The sequence below is a fragment of the Passer domesticus genome, chromosome Z (assembly GCF_036417665.1).
Source record: "Passer domesticus isolate bPasDom1 chromosome Z, bPasDom1.hap1, whole genome shotgun sequence".
NCBI lineage: Eukaryota > Metazoa > Chordata > Aves > Passeriformes > Passeridae > Passer > Passer domesticus.
The window spans coordinates 43017456-43040173 of record NC_087512.1 but is presented as its reverse complement, the minus strand read 5'-3'; the positions used below and the strand labels follow the sequence as shown (position 1 = coordinate 43040173).

Genomic DNA, 22718 nt, shown 5'->3' with positions numbered 1-22718 from the left:
CTGCCAAAGGGAGTGTGGCTTAAGCTGTCACATCAGGAAGCCAGCTTGAGTAAGAGGAAGGAAAATGAAGTTATCCTTACAAATAAATGCAGAGTAGTGAAGTAATAGTACTTCAGCTGTAACAGTACTTAGTTAGAGCTAAGTTTGGGATGAATTTGGCTGTTCACCTGAAGATCTTTTCCTGCTCTAAAAGTAAAATATGTTCTAAGATTATCTTAAAAATGTCTGTATCTTACTGAAAATGTGATTATTGTGAACAGTCACATTTAAGGAACCAGAGATCTGCAAAGTCCAGTGATTCTTGACCACCCAGAGGGTAGCAGGACACAATATATAAAAGGAATGGGGAGACACCCTGGAACAGCACCTTATCCAATTTTGATTTGAGTGTCTGTGAGGATACAGATGTGACGATCAGATTGTAGTAGCTGATTTCAAAGTGTATCATTAGACTGCAGAGAGCCCGCTAAGAAGGGCTCTGAAATTGGTGGTGAATTTCTAGCATAATAGGTCTTTTATGTGGCTGAAGAAGCGTTTATCTGAACTTAACACTACTCTGCTCTAGTGTGTCTGACATTACTGACAGAGTTGCCTTGGGTTGTTTGCTCCAGGTTTTGCTGGGTCACATTGCATTGATTGTTCCAGGATTCGTTTGAAGTAGGACCAAACACCAAGTGGGAATCTTTTTTTTAGCATATGTCTAGTGCCTCTGCAGATGCAAAGAGTATATGGAATGATCTTAACTAAAAGGTTGTCTTTTGAAAATAATACTGAGATAATTGCTTTGTTTTGATATTCAGGAGAAAAATGAGAGGGTTTTTTTTTTTTTGGTTTTATTTATTTTTTCTTATCAGGGATGTAGTTTAGCTGTTGCAGTTTTCATCATTCTCTGAAGTAGCCATTGATAGAGGTAAGGTTCTGCATTGCCTAAAGAATTGAGGCTGAAATCCATCAAGAATGCCAAAGTTAACAGATATGAAAAAACCCACAACTAATGCAAGTGTCAAAATTTCCTTGCTTAAAGGAATAATCTCTTATTTATATGTACATATTCTAATTCTGTCAGGGATAGTGTTACTGTGAGGCATTTACATACACAGATCAATAAGCACTTCGCTTAGGGGAAGTGCATTTTCAAAATCATAGATCCATAATTTTTCTGGGTGATGATGTAGATTATTTTTTTTGTCACTGAGAGAAATGAATGCTTAATAATATAATGAATATTTCTGTTATTTTTGTAACATTATTATCAGACCACAGGTTTCTGAAAGGATGAGTGTAGATAATGTTTTACAGTTAATCTTTAGTATGCAGCTGAATAGATAGTAAGGTTACATTAATGATACATTTTTAGTAGACTAGATAACAGTATCGTAAGCACAGACCGAGTGTAGAGTTTGGTTGGCTGACTCTACATGACCAAACATGATTTTTGACATTTACTGAGACAGGTCTGGCAGTTTCCACAGCTGTATGAATGGTCTTTACTGTCCCTTTCCTCTGCAAAATTGTGATGCCCACTAAAATGGAAGTAATTTCTGGAGAAAAATTGAGGTGATGTTGATTTTTCTTCCTGGTACTTCCCTTCTGTATAGAGATTTAAGCAGGTGAAAATAATATCATTGAAGAATTTAAGCCATGACAGGTCAGCTTTAACAAAGTGTAATGACATAGTTATTTTGTTTTAAATAATTGTAATTATGAAAAATGTTTTATCTTTAAATAACTTGAAATATTTTTTTGCATTAAAAAATGTTGCTGATTCATTTTTGATCTTTAGATATTTGTGAAGCAAAGTATGAGTAGGAATGTTTTTGCCTAATCTTGAAAATGTAAAATAAGTCCTAACCTGCGCGGCCGCAGAATTGAGATATTGGAACATGAACTGTTCACACTGTAGCTTATTGATTTTTGAATGTCTGATTAAATTGCATCAATCACTGAGATGGCAATGTAGAAATATGGAAGTGATGTAATAGTTGTAATCATTTCCACAATGAAAAAATCAGCTTTAACAGTGTGTGTAGGAATTAACTGCATTTGAATATAATTTCATCTAAATAGAACACACCACCATATGGCTGATATTTTTCATTTCTAGTAATCATTGACATTCTCTGTGAGAAGTTGCTTTTGATTCCATCTCTCGAGTATTGGCCTCCTAGGTTTTTGTTTCTCTGCACTAAAAAAATAATAAATTTTAAAAAATGCCTTATTCTGATTTTCATTGCATCATATGATGGGTCAAATTTTTTTAGCACTTGTTTGTTAGTTATTTCCACGGTCAGTCTGGCAGTTTTCTTTGTCATCTTTCACTGTGATTTACCAAGTTCTTTTAATGGTTGGTAAAAAGGGCTGATTTGCATATTTCTTAGCCTCATAATCAAGTATGTGTCTGATTAACTCAAAATCTTAAAATCTACCACTTCTAAACACAATCAGAATTAAGCAAGAATTAAGCTTCTACAAAATTATTTTCTTAAGATGTTATGAATATTTTTTAAAAATTACTTATTTGTTGTATTGTAGACTCCCAAATACTTAGAAAAAGTTACAAACCTCTCTGCCTAACTAAGCCAGTCTTTTAAAATGTGTGATTAAGGAAAAACCACATTGATTGAATAATGCACTACACTCCTTTTTGTGTCATTCTGAGGAAGAAATATTATATTGAATATGAAACTAGGTGGAGTCTGGCTTCATACAGTAGCTAATGTTTTGTTGTTGCAAAGGCTATTGCATGCCTTGCCATCATACCTGTAGTTTAATACTGTAGAAGCAGAAAGTAATCAATGAAACAGTTCATAATTTTGAAAATCCTACAGTTTGCAGAAAATGGAGAAGCTTGTTAGAAGTCATCTACTTATTTAAATATTCTAGCTCCAGTTTATGTTTACAACATAAAAAAAACCCAAAAACATTGTAGTCTTTAGTGTACTTTTGGTCTTTTACTTCCATTCTGCTTAGAAATCGAACATCTGAAGCGTCATTAAAACTTGTCAATAGAACTTTGCAGATAAGATAAACAAGAATATATGTATCTACTATAAAGTCCATACTGTTTATTTGTGCTTGGTAACACTGACCTTGCCTTGTGGTTCTAGGCAAATACGAATGATTCCAAGTAATTAGAATGGAATTTCATACAACTAAGGACTATAATTTACCTGGAACTGAGGTTCTAATGAACTATTTGACCTAGGTTGAAATTGTAGAAGCTGATACCATAGTTGTTGTATTTTCGTGAGTCTAACTAAATATAGATTTACAAGATAACTTAGTTAAGAAGATATATATGCATCATATTACACTGTATCTAAGTAATTTTAGTTGTTGAATACTGAAGTTTACTCTAGTTTCAAGTGTTCTGTTTTAGGGCCATGCGGTAGGATGCCTAGTTCATTTTACAGACTACTGCATATTGTACTTGCTCTTTAAATTACTTTTAGTAGAGGTAATGAAAAGTAGTGCAATGAATGCTTGGTGAATGCTGCAATACAGAATCCTTTAGGTTGGAAAAGATTTCTAAGATCAAGTCCACTGGTTATTTACTATTGAATGATTTATTGCAATAAAGATACATAAAAGTGATATGTACAGAAAAGAAAGTGTAATATATTGTGATTTAGTTAGAAATAGTATTCACTTTGAAGGACAGAGTATATAAAAATCTTTTTTTTTTTTGTTTTGTATAGGGAAGTATGAATTTGTAATGCCTCTGAATAAAGTCATGTCTCAATATTCCCTTGCACTTAGTATTGTGCAACAGCTCATGTAATATTCTAAACGTGAAGAAAGGATACTGTTGAAGGGATTGGTACTATATCCAAAACATTTTAATTAATTAACAGTAAAATAATTCCTGTTTTCACCTTGTTCCGAGTGTTGCATAACCATGCATGCATCCATACATGTTTTAGGTGAATGTAGCTAGTTAATTCACTAGCTACAGTTTTCTTTTTCTTTCAGAACTTCTATTTTTGCATATGAATTTTAGCATAATTCCAGCTTGAATTTTTTGTTTTAGAAACAGTTTGTGGAAAAATTTTGAAAAATCTAAATGACGATGACTCCAAAATTCTTATTAAGTGCTTTGGGAAGGAGTAAGTTACCAAAGTATCTGTTTGCTAGGAAAGAAAATAGATTTAGTCAGCAGAGTTAACTTCTATTGACATTGAAGAAGTATAAATAATGGCTTTGTTCAATGCTTGACAATTAAACATTCAAAAAGATTAGAAAAATGTCTGGTTTTGACTAGTGCTATGTGATATTTGTATTTATTTAAAAGTTTACCTGTGAAAATTTCAAACCTAAAATAAGTGCAAAAGTGATACTAGTGTTCGTTAAATATTGTGGTTTTTTTCCTTTTTTTCCTGTTTTTAGACTGCTAATCATAGTAGAAGTATTTGCTTTCATTTAATGTAGGATTTTAGTAGTGGTATTTCTGTTACTACGACATGCAGCTTGTTTGTTTTCATTTGAGCTGTAGTAAATGGGATCACTGATCACATTTATTACTGACCACTCTAAGCCAGTGATGTTACATTTTTGCACTAGCTTCACGATTGAGACATTTTATTCAATGTTTGGTTTTATAAGGGGGAGAACAATTGCCTGGTCTCAACATGCACCAGCAGTTACCTTACAACTGTTATCACACTTGAAAGATAAACCATTAATTTTTTGAAGACTGTCAAGAAGCTCAAAGGGATTTATAGTAATCGCATAAACAACAGAAATTTTTTTTCTCATATTTGGGAAGACCTTGTAGATGGAACCTTGTATACTGAAATGGAGGAGCTGAAAAACTTCTGTAAAACTCATGAAAAGTGAAACATTGTCAGTGATGTGGCCCTCAGTGAAACATAGCCAATGTGACTGTGTTACCCAAATAGCTGTTACTACAATCCCAGTTTCTTTTTATCTTCACATTCAAAAAAAAAAAAAAGTCTTTTTATGACTGGCAGCATGAGAAGTGATAAAGTGTTTAGATTTTGCTAAATACCTTTTGTGTTAGAGCACTTCTTTGACCCCAGCAAACGTCTGTATATCAAGCCTTCTGCACAGTTAAGGCTTTGTATCATACTTTAATCCTTCTTTTATGGAAGAGTTAATGTGGCATAGTTTCTCAGAAGTTTAGAAAATGTCTATTATGTGAGTCACTTTGTCTCAGTGGAATAAAAGCTCATTGAACTGTGATCCACAGCAGCCTCTTGTTTTATAGTCATATGAATCAGTGTTTGGATATTATATTATTCATACCATGAAGCCAGCGCAATAGAATTAGGCTGTTGTGTTACATGTTGAAAAAATATTATGTATTTGTACATGGACAGTTGTTCTGCAATGATGTAATGGCATAATCTGTTAATTTGCTGTTTACTTTTAAGTTCATTAAACCACTTCAATTTTTAATATGATTTAAAGAAATCAATCCTACCCATTCCCAAATCATTTGCATGTCCTACTTTATCTCTATGGTATTTAAGTGAAGGATTTAATTGAAATTTCCAATTGTTTTTATATTAAAAAAAGATAGATTTTTATTCTGATAACTGTAAATCTAACACACTAAGAATGGAACTAAGTAATTTTGAATATTTTCTAAAGTCTGTAATATCAAAGAATACTTCTAGTATTTCTTGGTATCACTGATTTTTACTACTGTAGCACAATAATACCCTGGGTAAAGATGAGACGCCTGTATTTTAAGGCAAGCTGCAAAGTGGAGGAAAATGGTTGCTCCTGATGGAAAATATTTATGAGTGTAAGTACACATGCAGAAAAGATGCAATATATTGTTTCAAAATATAAGAAAATCATGAGACTGTAATATGTGTGATAGGTAATGTTTTGAGTCTCTTCAGTCTTCAGTTTTCTTTAGACATCAGAGTAAATTAAAAAATTTAAGGCCCGAGCTGAAGAGGATAGTTACTGAGTCCACAAGACTACTCTCCAGCATAAGGTGTTTGAAGGAAGAAGGCACAATGGTGCTTGTTTCACAAAACAAGAAGTGAATGGTGGAGGCTGGAATTACTCCTGTACTTCAAAAAGCAGATTAAATCTCACAGTATAGAGTGAGACTTCATGGATAGATAAAACAAAACCCTAAAAGCATTACGCTGATGTTTTTACTGAAGAGAAGCAGTGTAGAGTCAACAAGAAGTGCAAAGAGGTGCAAGACCAGAAACAGAGCAGAGACCCTGTCTTCGACATTTAGAGAATGAAGTATTTGCTGAAGTTTCATCCTCATACACTGATCAGCAGAGGTGTTAAAGAAAATTGCATATACTGTAATCTAAACCCATTATATCCTTCAACAGGACTAGGAAAGAATGCCTCTGACACTCCCAAGATATTCTAGGTGGAGAGAAAATAAAGTGTTTTCAATACTCTCCCAATACATTACTTATGATCTTTATGACAAACCTCTTTGACCTCAAGAGTAGTTTTGTGATGCTGCAGATGAAGCTCAGTGGAAGTATGGAAAAAAGGTTTTGAACTGGTAAAGGACTTATAGGAAACTACTAAAGGAAATCAGAGTACATTTGATTGAGTAAATACATCTTGAGCTGTGAATTTCTACTGGTTGAGGTGATTGTGCAAACCATTTTATGGCCTCCTTTTTCTGTCTGATCCATTAATGAGTCCCTTAGGGCATAGATGATGGTGTTATTAGAACTTTTGTTTCTGACACAAATTTACAATTTTGTACACTTGTCTTGTTGTCTTTATATTGCAACAAGAATAAAATTAAAAATCAAACAGAATTTAAAATGCATTGCTAAAGAAACTGCAATAGACTAAATGTTTTTGAGTTAATTATTTTGTCTCCTGATGTACACACAGTCTGGCATTCCTTGACAGTTGATTGGTCCACAGAGAAGTTTAAGAACTCTTTGTAGTCTGTAAGCTCAGATTTAAAATTTCAAGTACAAGGATGAATAGAGGCTATAGTTTTCCACATATGAATCTCCACTTACAAATGGGGCTTACTTGAACAAGTGAGACTTTAGAACCAAAGAGCTTGTATTGCATACCCCAAAGATCTGACTAGTCTCGTGTCTTGTCTCCCACAGGGCAAGCGTCTATAAATGAAACTTCACTTTATTACTTTCCCAGTCTCTGGTTTTTTGATTCAGGGTTTTCTGAGCTGGATGAGTTTTATATATTTTTAATAACTCTTGTGGGATTCTGCTTCCATGAATTTGTCTGATCTTTCCTCCCCTTAAGCCCCTGCTTTGTTACAAGCTTTGTTCAGAACTTGTACCACTGAGGTGATTTTGCACAGAGGGATCTGTGGATTCTAATGTAACAATGACCTGGTAGTTAAGTGATTGAATGATTTAAGTACCACTTTTTTAAAATGTCCATTACATCATTACCAGTGCCTGCAACTGTGGATTCTCTGAGCAGTAGGGGAAGTACTGACAAAACTCATGCATTTTTTTTAAATTTTCTGCTCACTTGGTCCTTGCTCCTTACCTCACTCACATTAGCTTGTTTGAGTCTCTTGTGTTACCTGACAAAGAACAGTTGCTTTGTTGAATGCTAACTCTGGCAACCTAGTCATGATGCACTTTTTCCTGAGGTGGTTGGTTAAGCAATTTGAATAGTTACATGGAAGGGTGTCAGCATGTTACAAGCAGCTGTGTCAAGAGATTACTGCTTGCTGTCATACCCTCAGCTGTGTCTTGCCCTCCTGCTGGAAGTCATCACCCATTTAGATCTATTTGTAGAACAGCCTGTTCAAATTCTTCTTTATGATAGTGAAAAAAAAGGGTCTACAAAAAAGCTACAATTTAGGATACTCAGGCTAGTTTGGACTACAGCAGACTTGGAGAATCTGATTCTGAATCCAGGGATCAGTCCTAGAAGCAACCTCATGGGCATTTAGAGGAGCAGTAGCCTCTTATTGGAACAGCTGGACCTGTCAGGTTGACTAAGGTTGATGCCATGTAAGATGAATTTCTCTTGTGTATTCTAGAATGATGGAGTAACTTTGGTTGGGCAGGTACTTTTTAGGACATATGCTTCAGTTCCCTGTTAGATCAGTTCCATGACATATGAACAGGTTAATCAGGGCCTTGTGTTGCCATTTGGTATATCATAAAGATAAGCAATTTCTTAGCCTCTCTGACCAACCAGTGGTCTAATGGTTTAATTCCCCTCCTTGTGAAGACCTTTTTCCTTCTATTTTATTGGAATTTAATTTGCTGCAATTTGTGCTTTTTCCATCTGAGTCTTTTGCTGTGTATCTCTGAGATGAGTTGTTCTCTGTTTCTCTATAACTGTCTTTTAGGTGGTTGAGGACACTGTGGTAGATTGCCAAAAACTCCCTAAATCTGTGGTAAATTACAGTCTTTGCTCTCCCCTCATCTTTTGAGTCAACCATCTCACTGTCAGGTTGGTTAGGCACTTCCTCTCCTGTGAAATACAAATGACTTCCAGGATACTTTACTTGACTGCTGTGACCTTTGGAAGAAGAGATTCTTATCACAGTGACATCAGTCAACTTCCTCATCACCCTTAGGTGCATTCTGTCTTGTCTTTGGAGACTTGGAAATGCACAGTTCTGCATCTGCTCATGATCCAGTCGTCCACTACTGTGTGCAGTACTTCAGTCCCACAGACACCACTGTGACAGTCAGGAGGAACTCCAATGGGCCAGGGAGCAGATGAATGAAAAACAAGGCAAAGAAAGCACTGGATAGTATTGAAGCCTTTCTGTGACCTTTGCTATACTTTTTCCCTGTCATTTTTTCCTTGGTCTCATACCTTATTCACCAGAGACCCACGTATTTATTTTGTGAAATGTTTTAAGGTACTAACATGCTTAGAGAAGATCTTCTTGTTTCCCTCTAACTCTGGCTCTTACTTCCACTCGTGCTCATGTGGTTGGTGTTTCTGTATTGTTCTTAAGTGAACTGTTCCCACTTCCACTTGACATACACTTTCTGACATTCTGGAGTTTTCTCTCATTTTCCTTTGAGATGTCGTATTTATTGCATTTATATTTTTGCATGCCCAGTTTTTCTACTTGATGACTGCTGCTGAAATTTCATTGCATTCAGTTGGAGAAATACTTATCTTTGAATAAATAGTTCAATAACCTGAAGTCTCTTCTCAGGAGTAATTGACTGTGTTCCATAATTGAATTGCAGCTCCTGCTAACCCATGTGGGAATGTGATACTAGAAGTATGTTCTGAAATATGAGATCAAGGGTGCAGTCCGAAACAATATAATAATTATCAATTTACATAGAAGAGTAAAATCAGATTAACCTTTTTCTGATTTTTAGAGTGGTTGTTTCTGTTTAGTCTGCTCGTAAAGCCAACAAAGGCAATTAGAAGATAAGTCTTCTTGTTCAAACCTTAGGAGTGGCACTCAGGTGTTTCAAGTGTGTATTTAAGCAGTTTTTAATCTCTTTTATTTTTTTAGTATTTGAGACAATCCTTTAAAAAATAGGCACCTCTGAATACCTGTTTTGTAGCTTTTTTTTAAAGCAATCAGTCAATCATTCTTTGATGAGTAAATTTATTTTTAACAGCAATTCAGAAAATTATAAACATAGCTTTTAATATCCTTATTATAATAGCTTTATTACCAAATGTTTATTTAATTTTATTTCACTGAAAGAAATTTGTAAAATGTTGTACTGTTCATGAAGAGTTATCTTATGGCAATAAAATGCAGAAAGCTTAATTACTGCAATCTGTAGATGTAATGGATATGCATTTAACGTAGTTCAGGGCTCACTAACCAGTTTAATGGGCTCATCACAATTTTCTTGTAATGTTATTGTGTTTGCAGCACTTATCATGTACGATAATTGTGTATTTACATTTTGTATGATGTATGAAGAAGTATAGAGCTTTTTTTGTCAATGTCTTAAATTGGGCCGGCCTCCAGTGGTTTTTAAACTAGGAGTTTAACTGCATCCAAAGACGTTTAATCATGCCCTTCCTAAAAGAACATGTTCCCTAATATTGTCTTATGAGATGATGACTTGTCTGAAAAGGCAAATTGCGCTATTGGTGTAAAGCAGTTTAGAAGGCACAGATCATATTTTTCAAACGGTTTGATTTAATAGTTTACAGACATGTAGGATGTTCAGTGACAGCTTCAAGCTTTATGTGGTGAATTAAAATGAGTTTTAAACTCCGGTGACTTCATGTTGAACAAAGTAAAATTTCAGCTTTGATCCTCTGGGATGGAATGTGTATGATGACTCACTTGTGGTTCAGAATATGATGGTTTCAGTAACTTGTTGAATAGTGCTACATGTTGGGAAGTCTGTAGAAATAAGTGAAACAACTTTTGTACTGTATTTGCAGTTCAAGTAATTAATATTTTAATAGTTAACTGTACCTTCATAATCAGCTGAAATTGAAAAATAATTTTTTAATAAAGAAGCAGATATATTATATTTCAAAACTTTTAAATTACTTTTTCTTTCTGCAATCTACTTAAAGCACAGATGTGTTAGATTAATTATCAAAATCCCTTCCTGATGATCTTTCAGTGATAAAGGAACAAAATACAGTCACAGTGTAACTATTGTAAAAAATTGCATTTGACATGTAACAAGAGCAAAGGAAGAATTTCAGTATGTTGTTTCATTCTTCAGCTTCTAGTTGAACCTAAGATGTAATTACTTGTATGTAGGTCAAAAGCCTCTTCTACTAGATTTTTTTTCAAGTACCACAAAAATCTCTTTTTGGAAAGTTAATTTTAGAGGAGAAATAAGAAAGAAACTGATGACAAAAATATTACTGTCACTCATTTGGTCAGGGGCTTCTGAATTAGGAGGTAAATGAATGTTAAAATACTGACATCTGCCACAATGGAATGCCAACTTGTGTTTGTATATTTTTAGTACTTTTGAAAAGTGTATCTTTTTTCATTTCAGTTTAATCTGTGAGCTATAGGAGTAGTTTTAGAAGTTATAGTCAGATATAAAAAATACACTACAACTAGGATAGTAATGACTGGAAGAAAAATCTTGGACAGATAGAAAATGCAAATAATATGCAGCTATCTAAAATATCCTTTCAGTTGTTGATTTTCTATAGGAACTACCTTTATGTAGGCAGTAGATGAATATGTGCAGTATATCTGTTAAAAATGTTAAATGATTGTGAGGAAAGTAATGATGTGTCAGAATTAAAATAAGAATTTCAGAAATTATCTGTGGCATTGCAAAAAACTGCAGCAAATTTAGCAGAGAATTGAAAACTAGTACTGGACCAGATGCATCAAAATTTTAGACATCTTAGCACAACTCTGAGTTCTGGTTTCAACTCTCAGTTGTGTAGTGTGAGCATCCTGACCTACACTGTGCTGCTAGGAGAGCACTCCTGTACAACTTCACTGAGCAATGACATGCTAGGCTGATATAAGTAAAAATAATGAAATCCTAATCAGAATTGGATTGAAACATAACAGACCATCAAACATGCTGATTATTTTTAAATTTTTTTCTTTTTCTTTTTTTTCTGGTCAGAGCTCATATGCACCATTATATGTTAGGTATCCTACCTGCTTGACTAAGACCTTTTCCTTCTGAAGTCTACATGCTTTTTAAATTCGTAGTAGAGTCTGTAAGATTTCTTAGCTCTGCAGCAGGGAGTTTGAATGAATTTGATATCTCAGATTTGAAATCATATGCCAAGGCTTTGCAGAGGAATGAATTTTGGAGGCCTTAAGGTCCTTAGTTCAGCCCTGTCATCGATATATGAATTGCTAGGAGACTAGGAGGGCTCTAGAGTGCTCATTGAATTGCTATTTGAGGACCTTTGTGTTATTCGAGTGTACAAAAACTAGAGTTAAAAGATGCAAGATAAACTTCATATTCAAAACCAAGAGAGAATTGGTAAAAGCCTTCCAGAGAGTCTATGTTTCAAAATGCATTTATTTAAAATCAAGGGGATTTTCAAAATGTTCCCTAATGAAGTGTCAACAGAAGCTAAAAGTTTGAAGAGAAGGTGTTTGACATGCAGGAGGGTATTGGAGCATTTAGAGAAGTATGCAGATGGATGACATTTTATCATCAAACTGTGTTGCTGCAGATTGTAATGAATAGGAAAATGCACTTTGTATAGCTTGTTCTGAAAGATATTTAGTATCTCCTGTTAACGTATGCATCACTATGCCCACAGTTACATCGAGCTTGCCCTTTTAAGTTTCCGTTTCCATTCACTTTAATAAGAAAATAACTGGAAAGCCCCCAGTGCTGACAAATTCTGTGACACACAGAATGCAAGCATGAAAGGTTATCATACCAGTAGGTATGTTTTTTTTTACATAAATATATGTCAAGATTGTACTAGGGACATGATATATTTAAGTATGACGTTAGCATGTGTTATTTTTGTCTTGACTGAGAGAGCAAAACTTTGGAGAATATTGCTATATCTCAGCTTCAGAAATGAAAGTGAAACACTTCGATGGATAAAAATCTCTATGTGGTGAAGAGTGAACCTTTCTTAATTAAGGTTTTTGAGGAAACTGTCTGAGTGACTGCTCAGGAGGGAAAAGGAATTGCTCACTATATTCAGGATTTCTTGCCATATTTTTAGTTTTCCAGTTGCAATTTCCTCATTTTGCATTTGAGAACTTTTGTGATCTAAAAAGTTCATATTTTGAAGCAGTTCCTCAGTTTCACTCTGGTGCTCTTGAGAGTGAAAAGTTGTAAAGCTTGAATTCAACAAATTGCTAAGGCAAGTGATTGTTTTGAATATAAGGTACCAACTGATTTCCTGGAGATACAGATCTATGTATCTCTAATATCTCATGTCAAAAACTGATGTACTTTGCAAATGCAAAGGGTAATGGCTCTTAACAAGTGCAAACATGATGTTACATTTCTCTGTGTAGTGTTCACTAATTTGCTTTAAACATAAGCCATTGTTTGTTTATGAATGTCAATAAAAATTATAATTTTCTCTTGGCACAAAGAGTTTCAGAAAGCCAGAAGGAGCTCTGTGCAAACCCAATTGGTAATGCTATCTCAAAGTGACTCGAATATGTGTATATACGTAATATGTGTATATATTGTATATTTGTTGCAGCTGTGATTTTCTAGATTTGGAAAGACAGACATGCAGTTCGAAAACAAAGTAGATTTTCTAATGTTTCAATGGCACTGGTGTTTCAAAATTGATTTTGAAAAGTACACTACCAGTTGACTCATCTGTTTAAATATAATGAAGATAGTTATTATTCACTCTTTTAACTTTTTCTATCTGAAACTATTAAAATTATATGATGAAATATATATATATGTATGAGTTGAGTTGTTTTACAGAATAATGTCTATGACACTGATTCTGGTTGCAGTGCTGTGTCTGATGAAGAGAGATTGCTGTGTGGTTCAGTTTTGACTCTAAAGTCAGATTATTGCAAGAAACAACACTGGATATGTGATACAGAATTACTCTATACAGAAGAAAAAACATAAAGAATAGCTTGAGTGGACATTACCTCTCTCTGAAAGCTTTAAGATATTCAGAGGAGGACATGAGATTCCTTGGAAAGCTTGCAAGGACACCTTCCATTAAAACAGGGAGATCAAATCTTCATCCAGCCTGGCTTTAGACCTTCAGTGGTAGGGTATTGGCAATCTGTTCCAGTACCTCACCACCCTCACTGTAAAAAAATCTTCCTTATATCTACTATAAATCTACTCTCTTTTTGTTTAAAGCCATTAACTCTTGTTCTACTGCAACAGGCCCTACTAAATTTCTCTTTCTTATAAGCCCCCTTGAAGTATTTAAAGGCCACAATAAAATCACCTTGGAGCCTTCCAACCCCAACTCTCTCAGCCTTTTCTCGTAAGAGGGATACTCCAACCCTTGCATCATTCCTGTGTCTCTCCTCTGGACTTATTCCAACAGTTCCATGTCCTCCCTGTGCTGAGACCCCAGAGCTGGGTGCAGGGTTCCAGGTGGGCTCTCAGCAGAGCAGAGAGCAGAGGGGCAGAATCCCCTCCCTCCCCTGCTGCCCACGCTGCTTTGGATGCAGCCCAGGACACGTTTGGCTTTCTGGGCTGGGAGTGCCCATGGCTGGGTCATGTCCAACCTCTCAGCCACCAGCACCCCAAGTCCTTCTCTCAGAGCTGCTCCCCATCTGTCCATCCCCAGCCTGTGTTTGTACTGGGGGTCTCCACAGGCCAGGTGCAGCACCTTGCACTTGATCTTGTTTAACCTCATGAGATTCCCATGAGTCCCGTTCTTGAGCTTGTCCAGGTCCCTCTGGGTGGCATCCTGTCCTTCCGGTGTGTCAACAGCACCATTCAGCTTGGTGTCATCTGCCTATTTGCTAAGGGTGCACTCAATCCTGATGTCTGTGTCATTTCTGAAGATAATAAAGAGGGCTGGTCCCAATACAGACTCCCTGAGGGATGTCACTTGTCACTGATGACCATCTGGACATTGAGCTGTTAACCAGTGCCCTTAGGATGTGACTGTCCTACGAATTCCTCATCCACCAAACAGTCCACGCATCAAATCCATCTCTTCAGTTTAGGGAGAAGGATATTAAAGGGGAGTGTGTCAAATTCTTTACAGGAGTCCAGATAAATTATAGCTTTCTTTGTCCACTGATAGAGTAATTCCATCATTCAAGGGCACTGGGTTGGTCAGGCAGGACTTGCCTTTGATGAAGCTGTACTGGCTCTCTGGAATCACCTCCCTTTCCCACATGTACTTCAGAACTTTTAGAAGCATCCATTCCGTGACCTTCCCAGGAGTAGAAGTGAGGCTGTTGGGTCACTAGTTCCCAGACAGGTACATTGTTTCCCCTTTTCCCACCCACATGAAGGGACTTCAGCTGTATGATGTGACTTTTTGAATATCATGGCACATGGTTTGACAACTACATAATTAGAGAATTACAGAATATTCTGTGCTAGAAGGGACTCACTAGGATCATCAAGACCAACTTTTAAGTGAATGGCCTATAAGAGGATTTAACTCATAGTCTTGGTGTTACTAGCACCAGGCTCTGACCAACTGATCTCATGAGCCAATTGCCTCAAGACTCTGTAAAGCAATTTATAAGGTCCCACAGACTTATATGTATGTTCTGGTTCCTCAGGTGGTCATGAACCCAGTCTCTTAATGGTGGAAGAACTTTGGTGCCTCAGTCCTTGTCTTGTGGTGTGTCCACTTCAGAGGTGTGGGAAGACTGAAGCAAAACAATTGAGTCTTCACATACTATTTATTTGTTTGCTGCTTTACAAAGACACTTAGTTTCTGTCCAGGCCTGAGCTTTATTTTTCTTGTATTGAGAGGCTGAAGTCAGGTGCCAGGGCAGAAATCTTAGGCTTTTGCCTGTGCTCTTGGTTACCCTTTTGCAATGCCCACCATATTAGAGTGTATGGATGGATGCAGAGCACCCCAGTGGATATTCACAGCTCATGGGGACTGTATGGAAGGAAGATGCAGCTCAGGACCTTGTTAGCAGGAAACTGTACTTCAACAAGAAGCAAAATTGGAGAAGAAATGGGGTTTTGGGAGGAGTTACATTAGCTGTTTTAGGAGGAGGAAATTGGTAGGTGATCCTGGAACTTAAAGGACAAAGTTTTAAGGAACTAGTAGCTGAGGGAGAGAAAAGCTGAGGGACTCAAACAGCCACGACACTGAGGAGGGGACTGGGGCTGATAACTCAGCAAGGAAATGGGAAAAGGGGCAAGGCATAGGGAGTCCAGATGGTACATCAAAAACATTTGGATGGGAACATACTAGAGATTATTGTCCTTGCTAAAATACAGTCCCTTACAGAGCTGGGAATGGAGCTAGTGTTTTTTGAAGACTTATGTATGCTGGAAGAGGGGAGTCACTTCAAAATTTATTTGTTTTAAGTATTACTTAAGCTGTGTGGAGTGGACACAAATGATTCTCAGTTAGAATGGACTTAACTTGCTTTATTTAATTAACTTTGAGTTTCTTTAGTTCAATATAAATCAGTGTGATATTTTTGAATGCTCCCATACAGTCATCCTGCAGGTTATATTGCTCTTCTGTCATCAGCAGTCCCAACTGCAGTATGTACCGTGCTCTACATGGCATTCAGTGCTGCTGTAGGAAAATTTTACTGTTCTCTTTTAGCAGCAGAGAAATCCAGGACCTTGCAGCTGAAGATAACATTCCTTATATGGTTGCTCAAAAAGTCTGCTTTATATGATTCCTCATACAGATTCTGAAAAAACAGAAACAAGGACAATGCCTTGAAGATTATACAGACATATGTAAAATGCACTTTGGCAAAGATTGAAAATTGAAGCACCCAAAAATTAGCTACTTAGATGCAATTTTGCACAAAATTGTACAATATAGCTTGCAAAGCTTTAAGCCAGCTCTGCCTTCTTTATTCTGTATATTCTTTCATTTCATGAGCATATATACTGGTGCATTTCATAATGAGAAATTTTTGAAGACTGAAAGTTCCCCAAATATATTGTGCCTCTTGGAAATGACACTGCTACCAAAGTCAAGCCAAATTTAACTCTATATTCCAATATCAAAATGTTAGAGTAACTCAAAACATGGCTTTCTTTTTCTTCCTCTCCCTTCCCTTCCCCTCCTTTTTCTTTTCCTTCCCTTTGCTTTTCTTTACTCTCCTTTCTTTTTTGAGCAAGTCACATTTTCCTTTGAGTTTCATTCTTAGGTACAGCTGAACTTTTTTGGCTGAATTAGGAAAACCTGTGACCAATCTAGCAATATGAACTGATTGCTGGACTCTTTATAATACTTATAAAGGGAAGAGTTTTTTAAAATCTTGAGAGATTATATAAATAAATACAACATTTTGTATAAAATTTTATATTATAATAATAAAGATGATGCCACCAACAGTGCCTGAAATAGAAATATAAATGCATCATATTGCTAAGATTCTTTGTATTAAGTGTTAACTTTTAAATGGGTTTTAACATTTTTAGCACCTAAGGAAAATGAAATCTGTAATAATCTACTTACACTATTGTTTCATACAAAGGAAATTAATATGGGTGTGAAATGAAAACTGAATGCGCAATAGTAGAAAGCACAAGGTTGCTAGACAATGCAAAAAGAAATGAAAAATATAGCACCTTAATTCAGAGAGCTCACAAAATTCCATATTTATTTTTGAACCCTGAATTTATCTTAGTAAGATTAGTTTGCACTTGAAGTAGCTAAATTAAATGAACTGTCAATGTTATCTCTTTGACCAGAGGAGTGTGAGTAGTCTGGATAACTTGATATGTATGCAAAGAAACTGAAAACAAGGAAGACTATTAAGTATAATCCCAACAATAATAGTAGGTACTATGGTATTGTGCAAAAGATACTATCATTTCCTGAAATTGAGGAGATGGGTGAAATACAGTCAGAACTCCCTTTGGTATTCTCTTCACACAGAAGCCTAGAAATATTTTATTAAATATTAATAACAACATAAAAGACCTTTGGTCTTATTTTCATTTTAATTAGGCAGGATATATATGCCATTCACTTTGAAGCCAAATGCTACTCCTTTGTATTAACCTGCAGGGGGTACTAGAAAATTGAACCAAGTAGCATTTAGCTATTTCTCCTCCTGCCAGAGATAATTAACATCTACTTTTTTGCAGACTCTCTTACTGTTACCTGATCCCCATATACAGGTTTCGTATTCACTCCCAGAGTTTGAGCAGTAGGGTGTGAAATGCTGCCTCAGCCCATTTCTTACGAATTGGCAGAACCCAGGAAAGTTATTAACCTTCAACTTTAACCTGCTAAACTTACAAAGTAACTTAATCTCATAATTAAATCAAATTGGTGAGACAAAATTGACAGTAGTTCCAGGAGGGAAAGCTGTATATAATGCACTGAACCCTTTTTCTTTTTTTTTTTGTGGTGAATGATAAAGACAACTGAAGAGCCTAAGAATGATAGCTGGTATGGCAGAAGGAAGTAGGAAAATTTTTGACACATTAAGCTAAGGCAGGAGTTAGTAAGATGCAAATGAAATAAAAAGGTAAGAAATTAACTGTATGAAGTCTGTGGGTTTTCTAGACTTTTGGCTAGCTGTTTTTGAAACCTTTCTTTCTACCTCATACATAGATTTTCCACGCCACATCTAAAGCCTGAGAATTATCTTAAATGGGGCCTTGCAGCTGCTGATGTAGCAGCCATTGATCCTGGGCCCTCCACTGGGAGAACCTTGAAGAGCTGCCAGGCTTCTGGGCCAACTTTCTCCTTTGGCTAATGGCCTTGGTCATTCAATTTGGCCAGAGCTTGGTGTACTGCAGTCAACTGTCCAGGTAGCCTAGTACTTCTTTCTTCTTAAACCTAACATATTTATATTGGTCAGTCCACTGCAGAGCTATAATCTTGCCAATGCTTCAGTGTGGGACTGGACTGTCATCTTGGCTAAGCTTTCTCACAGTGAAGAGTCTGGTGAACTTAAACTTACACACATTAAAGAATAGGAAGTGGAGCTGCTTTTACAGAAAGCCCATCTGTGCTCTGCTCAAAGAAAATTATGTCTGAATACTCCACTTACTGGTAAATTCACGTTTTCTAATGATGGAGAAACTGTAACAAGTTCAACTGTGACTATTATGGCTTTTGACTGAAATTATCTCCTTTGTCCATAAGCATTATGAAACATGATACATTTTTTCACTGGCCCCCTCCTTTATAAAGTAGATGTTTCTCCTTTGATCATCTAATACTCAGTATTTTGTATATTTTATTTCCTGTTTATGTAAAATTAACATCATTCCCTCTTTCCTTTACATTTTTTAGCCTAGTTCTGGGAAAACAATTATTCATTTATCCATATAAAAAGTACGTGAAGATGATGATGCTTCATCCTACAGGAATGTTATTGGAAATAGATTTCAGTAGTATCTATGAGGAAACTGTGTTGTGGTGATGATAAGTAGTTTGCTTTTTCCAAAACCTCTGTGTAGTGAAGTTGTTTTGTTAACAAGGTGAAAATCCAGCAAACAGCTTCCTTCATCCTCTAATGTCCTGACTTTTTAGACACAATTTTAAGTGGGCAACAAAAATACTAATCTCTATTTTTTCTAAATAGACTCACATTTGTCAATTTGTGATACACTGAGGTATTCTCCTGGGTAGTTTCTAAATTTTAACAGGTGTAATCAGATTTGTAAACGTAAAACTTCCACATCTGCTGTAACATATCATATTGGATTCCACCCCTCTGCTTTTAGAAAAGCCAATTTAATCTTTACAGTAATTACCGGACTTGGATTAGTCATGATCTCAGAGGCTGCAAAACAGATTTTGATGTGTCTCACTTCCCTTGTTCACAGATATGTATATAATGTGTTAGAGCAAACTGAAAATATTAAACCTATTTTATACTTCAAGAGCAGTTGGTTTGAATTCAAAAATTTAGCCTTCAAGCAAAAGAAATCCATGTCTTTGCATATAAGGAGCTGTAAGAGTATGAGCTGTTACTGAGGGGGAGGAAACAGGGAAGAAGAAAGCTTTTGTTAGTGCATACAAGTTTTAGTACTTTTTTGTGTCAATAAATACCTAAAAATAACAACCCTCCCAACTACTCATTTATGAATATTACAAGTGGACATTTTCTGTATTTAAGAATCATTATTACTAAGGAGTTTTGAGACACAGAAGACAGAAAATATTAGGCTAAACTTTTGGTTTTACTACACTATAGAGTACTTAAGGGTTTTGAGGAACAGAAGATGAAAAGTGATAATCTTTTGTTTCTACTAAAAAGAATAAACAAAACCACCTGATTAAAGTTAAAACATAATCAAACTTACTTGTTTCAGAGGTACAGTAGGATACTCATACAAAATACAGTTATGTGGCATTTATCCTGTAACAGATAAAATGCAATTGTTCAAAAATATTTTAATTATATTGTATAGTTGCCATCATGGCATTATCTCTGAAGGGTACTTGGAAAACACAACTAAGCCATCTCCTGATCTCTCATCTAGGAAATGTAAAGATATAATGAAACATCTGACATCTCTGATACTGGAGCACAGCTTTCTAGTTTGTTTTGTACCCGTTTTCAGCTGCCATGGGATTGATAACTGTGAAGTAAGTCACATCAACGTGTCAGGCCAATGTAAGACAAAGCACTAAATTTGGTCTCCTTATAGTCAATGTTAAATTTGAAGGAAATGAAAAATAAATCTTTTATATCAGTATGAATTGTGTAGCTCTGTTTTAATTGAGTAGTTTACTTATTTGGAGATCTTTCATTACTGAATAAGAGCACAGAATCTAATTATTTCTATTTCATATTCATTTATGACTGTATTATATGAGAAAGAAAAATAATTTCCAAACTCCTAATGAATTCACTCTTATGTCTGGCATTTTTCTTCAGCATACAGCAAATTCAACAAATGAAATGGCAGTTGTGTAGTCTGCCTCAGAAGAACAGCTGCACAAGTTAGTTCACCATAAAACAAGCTGAACAAAATGATTTATGGAGTACTGTTTCCTTAATTATTTCACAGAACCTTTCTGGCTCTAGAGATTTGTTTGAGCCAACTATTGCAAATCTCTGAATTCCAGAAATAGTAGATTCCTGTCCTTCCTTCTTTACCTCCATTTTTCATCATGAAAACAAAAGTTGTTAATCCTTTGTAATTTTTTGCTAACAACTCTATATTAATATTATTTATATTATAATAAGAAATTGAGATCTGAAAAGACAGTGTTAATCAGATGACTGAATTAATCTAAGTTTTCTCTTTAATAATTCTAAGATTATTCTTGCTCTGGCAGTTTTGTGAAACTGTGAAGAAAACTGGAACAGAGTGCAATGTACTTGACAGAGACATGAGTGTTTTAAGAATTCAGTCTCTCAGAAGCCTACCCCGGTGCATATTTTGACATTATTTTGCATCTGAGTATCAAGAAATATGAATAAGTACATTGAAACTTGATTTATCTAAACTAAAAAGGATGAAGAAAGTTTAATTTTGACCTTTTAGTTCAGTATGCTAATATGAAGAATACCTGACAGAAGGAGTTTCTTAGTTCATTATGGATAGAGTGAAATTCTCCCCTTGTCTTGGGCCTTATGTGGTCCTCATAGCTTCTTGGCTTCCTTGACTATGCAGAATGATAAAACATATTTATTGGCCAGAGGGAATTTGGATGGTCCTAAGAATTTTTTCTAGACATTTCTAGAAAAATTCCAAGCTAAAGGAAGCCCTTATTTGCCCATTTTCTAGGAAATTGAATTATGATCTTGCACAAAAGGAGACATTTAGAAGCTCTGTACTGGATCACTGAACATTTTTCTTCCAGTTACAGTCATCTGTTCTAACTCCCTGCAATTTCAGGCTTACTCCCTACCCTCAATTTCCCAGTGATTTTCCTTTAAAAATGTCTTTCTCCCAATACCCTGCCTTCCATTCTGTGTGTATTGAGATCAGCTGTATGTAGTTTATATTTGCAGAAAACATTTCTTAATTTTTGAAGGGGAAGTAGTTGTTTCTTTCCCATTCAGCATATTTGCAAGAAAACACCACTGCTCTCATATTTAGGGACCTAAGCCAGGGTATTGTAGAGTATCATGACTGTGTTTAGTCAAAGGAGGGTGAGATTGTGGGATTCAAACCTAGCAGCCTGAGCTCACAGCTGCACCTATCCTTCTGTTCTGTTATGAACCAATAAGGAGAAGTTGTACTTATTACCAGGGTTGGGGAATTATCCATGCAAAACAATTAAAATTGCTTCTGTTCAAGGATACTCCACACATTCAGTGTGAGTACAGTGCAAGATCACTGTCACATTAATGGTCTCATTTTTATTAATTATATTTTATTTTTGTCTGTCCAAACAACCACGGTTTTCTTTCACACAAGTCTCACTGGTATGAATTAGTATGTGGCTTGAGTACAAGCAACAGGTTAGAAAGGAGGGATAAATTCACTTTAATAAGTTTTTTTCAGATGTAGGTAGGACTATTAATATTCAGAGGGTTCAGTATGCTTCAATGCCTGCACTTAATTATCAACCGAAAACAAGTTGTAAAACTCTGATGTTTTGTTTCAGATTTTTTTTTTTTTGCTTCACCAGAAATGTTGTTTTAGAATCTTAAAAGCATCTAAAGAAATAGAGATGTGTGACAAGGAAACAGATGAGAGAGCTTGAGAGAGCAAGGTAGATTGTCTCAAAATCATATTTATGTTATGTAACATAAAAAGGCATAATGGCCATGCTTACTCATTGCAAGCTTATCTTACTTCTGGTATTTCACCAGATAGCTCCACAGAACACCTGTAGCTCTCTGTGTGACCTTCAATTACACATGGATGGTAAGATACAATCCTGTTTGACTAGGATTAAAAATGGAGGTGTGATAAATTTTTCAATTTCTGAGCTGTTTCAGTGGTCTATTTCCAAGAATAATAAATGTTACAAGTGAGTCTGGATAGGGAAGAAGGCTGGCAGTAACTAGGGTGAAACACATTGCAGGCACAAAATGAAAGAAAAATAGTAAGTCTTTTAAAGAATACTATTTTATCTGAGAAAGAAAGAGAAAAGAGACTGAGGCCAAGGTGATGTAGGTTCATGCTTGCTCATCAAATTTCTGGCCGTGCAGGCTAATGGACTCTTACAAGACTTGTGATTTAATCTTTTTTTTTCCTTAAAGATTCCACAATTCTCTTCAGATTTCAAGAGAAAAGTGTCTTTTGTTTAAAGACTTTTTTAAA

General features: G+C 35.6%; 1 protein-coding gene across 10 annotated transcripts in view; it reads left to right on the top strand.

Moving 5' to 3' along the window:
• Positions 1-22718, top strand: part of AUH (AU RNA binding methylglutaconyl-CoA hydratase) — a 169825-nt gene that overhangs the window by 74886 nt on the left and 72221 nt on the right. For 2 of the 10 annotated variants that reach the window (XR_010353234.1, XR_010353232.1), the window contains 3 exons: positions 17900-18007; positions 18094-18293; positions 19977-20082. The exons of 6 other annotated variants lie outside the window; for them this stretch is intronic. The gene's annotated coding sequence lies outside the window, so the exon portion shown is untranslated. The remainder of the gene's footprint in view (positions 1-17899; positions 18008-18093; positions 18294-19976; positions 20083-22718) is intronic. 2 more of the 10 variants (XR_010353235.1, XR_010353233.1) reach the window with 1 other exon arrangement.